Here is a 5,572-nt window from a genome sequence, read left to right as displayed (position 1 = left end):
GTGTCCTTCCCTTCAGGGTGGTGAGTATCCTCAGATTCCAGGTGGGTCTAGAGGTGCCAACCAGGATTCATGGACTAGACTCCAAAACCTTAGAAATTTACCTGTTTTCTATTGTACTACAGCTAACCTCACACTCAAACCACAAGATGCAGTTGTTCCCACTCTTCCCTCCCCTTTTTAAAGGCAGAGAAGCCTCACCCCATGGCCACTACCCCCACAGGCCTATGGGGAGTACCACCAGACTAATACCAATGTTCCCTTAAAGCCCAAGGGCTCTTTAGTCAGTTTGTGGTGAATGTTGTGTGGCTTAAAAGTCACCCTTCAGAGCAGTGGGCTCTCCTCTGTCCCAGGGCAGGTCCAGAAATGCCAAGAGCCATGTCCTGGAATTGGGGACCCCAAGAGCCTGCTTGGTGCTCTACCCCACTGTGGCGCTGCTGGTACCTAAAGTGCAAGGTGAAGTCTGCTTTACTTTTTCCTCTGATTTTCCCAAGCAGAAGGAGTTTCACCCCATCGCCACCACTGCTGGTAATGTGCTGAGTATCACCTGAAGCAGCAAGTCCTGAGACTCACTCAAGGCCTCAGTATAGTACCTGGGTATTGCTGCTGGTTATTCAGGGCCCAAGGGCTCTTCAGTTAGCAGGTGATGCATGGTGCCAGGACTGGATTTTTCTTTTCAAAGCTGTGGGTTCCCTTCGGGCCCAGCATGTGTCTGAAAATGTTATCCAGGAGCCAGGGCCTGGAAAGAGGGCCTTGTGACTGTGGCTAGTGCCCTGTTTTTCTGTGGCTGGGTGGGTATTCAAGATGGAAGACAAAGTTCTCCCCACTCTTCCCTCTCCTCTCTTGAAGTAGAAAGCTGAGTTCTGTTTTGGAACCACAAACTGTGCAGCCTGGGCTTAGGGGAGGGTGATACCAGCACTTCCTTAGCACCCCAGCTAGTGTCTCAGTAATTTGTCTGCCCCTACCTGCCACCCTTGCCCAGTCCACTGTGTCTGGGCCTGATTCAGCACTAGGACTCATCTAAGAGTTGCAGTCTGTGTTAGTTAGGGTTTTCTTTCTTACTTTCTTTCTTTCTTTCTTTTTGACTTGAAAAGCAAACTGTATTTCAGATTATCCAAAAAAAGTGTTAACTCTGAAACATTTCACATATTTCATTTAAACTCATATGGTCATAAAACTCTAACTATCAAACAAAAATAGCATTATGTGCTTAACCATTTTTAATAATGAACCTTTAAGAGGAAACATTTAGAGACTCCCATAAAATTTGGGAGCCATTAGGCAACATATATTTAATATTAAGCAAAGACAGCATTAAAAACGAAAAATCCTCAAATTTCAAGAGAACGCCTGTTCAAGTATTTGATATGCATTTGCACATGACAAAAGAAATATTTTAATTTAAAAGAAACCAAGTCTGAGTGCTTACCCTTTCTTCAAATGTAATCTCTCGTCCACCCTTCATTTTATGAACGCATATCCCTCACTCTACTTCATCTACACTGAATCAGTGTTAGTTCAACATGATTGGCTTCACTCAAAGCCCCCTAGATCCCATTTCATATATCCCATCGACCACCATTATTCCCTTACACGTTTGCACAGCCTTATACTGAGTATTACATTGTAACCGAGCTTGGGAATTTTAGGTGTCCAAAGGTAATTATATACACACACCTTTCTGTTTTATTGTACAGTTCACAATATAGCCGGTGATTACACAGCCAACCAGGTTAAGATGAATATCAACTGTTTAGACAAAAATGTCGATTTTGTCCCCAACCCCAAATGAAACAAGAAAGACACACATATTCACCACCATGTAAAGCTTGTGTTTACTCTGTGGTGCAGTCCTGAGGGATTATACCACTCTAAATGTGTTAAATCCAGAATCCATAACATTCTTGGTGGCATTCAGACATGAAGTATAGGACACAAGACCATAAGTGTCCTGCGCTCATGAGCCATTTGTGCCACATATGTAACAGAAAGGGCACTTTTAAAGCTTTTCAGATATTCTACCATGTTTGCCTTTTCAACTTTTTTTTTTTTTTTTTTAGACGGAGTCTCGCTCTGTCGCCCAGGCTGGAATGCAGTGGCACAATCTGGGCTCACTGCAACCTCTGCCTCCTCGGTTCAAGCTATTTTCCTGCCTCAGCCCCCCGAGTAGCTGGGATCACAGGCGTGTGCCACCATGACTGGCTAATTTTTGTATTTTTAGTAGAGATGGGGTTTTGTCATGTTGGCCAGGTTGGTCTCGAACTCCTAATCTCAAGTGATCTACCCGCGTCGGCCTCCCAATATTCTGGGATTACAGACACGAGCCACCATGCCCAGTCTGCCTTTTCAAAATTATTACCACACTAGCTCACACTTAAGGTAAAAACAATAGTTAGAATCCTTTATTAACAATACATTTTGACTTCAAGTTCAGAAAAAGCTGTTGGTTACAAGTTCTGTTGAATTTTCTGTCAAATTTAAGAAGTCTATAGGATGACACGAAACCATCCCTGGTAATATATTTGCAGTTTGGTCTTCAAAAGCTGTAAAAAGTGACAAAGAAATAAAAAAAAATACTGAGTTAAAACCTTTAAAAATATTTATTAGGAATTGTTTTTAAATGCCACTTATTTGAGACAGCAGAAACCAAAGCATTTTCCTTAGAATTCTCACTTAGCTTATATTTCACAAAAGTGCTTCAGATTTCTACCACCTGTATGGGGTGTAAAGACAAAGGAAGCCCAACAAAACCAAAGGCCCAATGGCATCTATTCCCAAGGCTAAAGTATAACCCAGGCTAACCCACCTGCCCTGTGCTGAGTAGCTGGACATGCCTGTGAGTGCTCAGAGTCACACACATGAATGAGAGGGTCAGGCACCAAGGTGCTTTTATTCATTCATTTCTCAAACTCAACTCCTTTCAAATCCTGACTCTATTTAATAGGCCAAAGGATGCTACTTATATTTATTTCATATTTATTTGGTGTCAAATTATTATTATTTTTTAAATCCTTACATCTACACCTTGAAAGTAAGCTGCAATATCCAGCACAACATTGTCAGACAGAGCTGTTGTATGGCTATTTAGGTTCATTACTGCCTGGCTAATACTTAATATGCTTCATCCTTTACAGCTGGAGGAAGGATGTTCATTGTATTTAACCAGCCATACAGCATTTAGAGGTAAACAGCTTTTATGGACTATTTGCCCAGAAACTTTAAGTAAACTGATTTTATTTTGGTCAGTATGTGCACATATTCACATGCAATTATCCGAAAGAAGAAAAATTGGTTAACAAGAAACCTACCATCATGTCATGCTGGAAATCAATCTTTAACTACATAATATTTACAGAAAGGGTTTTAAGATTCATAATCCACTTTTTCAGTTTGTCTCTTATATTTCATTAGTCAATCGGAAGTGGCATATGAGTCATTTTGCTTTATCTGGAAAAAATATTTTCACATTTTTCAATTCCTTTGACAAAGAAGTTTTCATCTGCTAAGGGATGAGAATGCTATTTGGCTGTTACCTACTTTTAGAATTCAAACTAACCCTTCAAATGTCTTTATTTAGATCATATGCTCTCAAATTATCTTATTGTTTTACTAACACAATGGTAAAACTGAGTTCCCAAAATGTCAAAACTCTAACAGAGTCTCTATTTCCAAGAGTAAAATAAAAGATAGCCAACACTGTGGGGTGAAAACTATCCTGAGCCCTTTTCCCCAGTCTGTAATATTTGGACACCAGGGGTGGGGTGACGTGGGATTGCATTAATAGACTTCTAAAACAGAATGTTATGAAAGTGTTTATTTTTTAAAATGAGAGTTTTAAGAGAACAGGATGCTTGAATATGACCAACTCATACTCAAGGGGAAAAATAACCATAGTCCTTTGCTGAGATGGCACCAATAATTCAAAGAAACCAAGCTAAACAGGATTTTATCTATACACAATTAATATGAAAACTTGATGGAACACCTATAGCAAAATTTAAGTCCATAAGTGAAGTTAAATTAAGGATGTTTTGGAAGGGTTGAAGGTCAAAACTTTCAAACCTACAGAACAAAATGAGAACTTTTGTAGCTCCTTGATCTACCGTATCTAAATAGAAATAGTATAATGACTATCCAATAGGTGCTTAGTTTCAAAACTAATACAAGCAATTTGTCATGAAAAGCCTATACCTAATAAGCTGTTTTTCTTCTCTGTTCTGCCCCTTTGTCATATGCTTGAGCTTAATGAAGACTATCCTCTGCAGCTGCCCCTGAGGGCAGAGAAGTAAGCAATAGAGTAACAAAGGAAGCCTGAGGAGTCTCTGGCCTGGTCACAGTCATTTATGTTTCAATGCAGAAGATTTCAAGACTGGTTGAGAAAAAAAATCCTATTTTGGGGATTAGGTTCCCTGTCAAAGGCCATCAGAGGGACAGCTATTTACAGGCAATTAGCCTAAATAGGTAGTGATAAAAAACAAAAAAACAAAACAAAAACAAAACAAAAAACAAAAAACCCTTATATTTTCCTATGGGAACCTTTTATTCTATTTTGTTGATGCTGTGGGGTGAAAACACATGCTGTGTGTTTTTTGTTGATGCTGTGGCCTGGAGTTATGACACCAACTTGTATCTGGCCAATTAAGAAAGAGGCCAAACTGCATTCTTCTTAGAAGGTCTATTCAGTTGATAAGTGGCACTTAACTGATGATTTTTTTCATATAACCGTTGCATTGATTATGCCCCAAGAGATAAAGGACAGATGGTAATTTAGATGAGAACCTCTGAAAAGATTGATCAGTTTTCTGTCCCATTCCAGCCAGAGTTTTTGGGAAACCTTGGGGAAACACTGAAATTCCCCACCAATCTGAGACTGTATGTGAGTTTTTACAACATTAATTGGAAAAAACAAGAATCCCAACATGGCACCCAATAGACCTCCACAGATAAAATCGTTGACCAAATGAGCATTGTGAGTTGTCGCGGTAGGCACAGATGCTACTTAATGGGACCTTGAAGGCAGGGAAAAAAAAAAAGACATTGCTGAGTCCATTCTGGAAAAGAATGGGCACCAACCCTCGATAATACTCTCCAATTCCATGACATTTCAGTGCCTTGAAAGCCTGATACGTGTTGGTAAATCTATCATGATGCTTGTGGTCTTGAAGCAATGTCTGAAGTGAAAATTGCTTCTGTTGTCCTTGCAAGCACTGCTATCACGCCATGGATTGCAAACTCTGGAGCACTGACATGCTTGTGGAGAAGGCAGGATAAATCCTCATACAGACCAAACGTAAGTGCAAGTGTAGTTGTCTGCTGCATCAATCGGGGAAAGATTCCACGATACAAGTTTCGAAATCCATCCCTTCTCAACTGAAGTGTTGCATCCCGGGTTTTGATGCCATACAGCTGTTGTCGAAAGAGGACCTTCTGAATGGGAAATGTGATTGCGACGTTTTTGAAGGTTGCACAGCAGCCACACAAGTAATGCTTCATTTCACCAAATTTGTAATATGAGGTGACATATCTTGTTTTGAAGATGATGGTACTGGTGGTCTCTTTCCATGAGCTTCTGGAT

General features: G+C 40.1%; 1 pseudogene; it reads right to left on the bottom strand.

Annotated features, from left to right (window-relative positions):
• Positions 1–4,711: 4,711 nt before the first annotated feature.
• Positions 4,712–5,572, bottom strand: part of LOC105508631 — a 1,078-nt pseudogene continuing 217 nt past the window's right edge.

The sequence above is a fragment of the Colobus angolensis genome, unplaced genomic scaffold (genome assembly GCF_000951035.1).
Source record: "Colobus angolensis palliatus isolate OR3802 unplaced genomic scaffold, Cang.pa_1.0 Scaffold164, whole genome shotgun sequence".
Lineage (NCBI taxonomy): Eukaryota > Metazoa > Chordata > Mammalia > Primates > Cercopithecidae > Colobus > Colobus angolensis.
The sequence above is the reverse complement of the archived record's forward strand: the minus strand, read 5'-3'. Positions and strand labels throughout refer to the sequence as shown.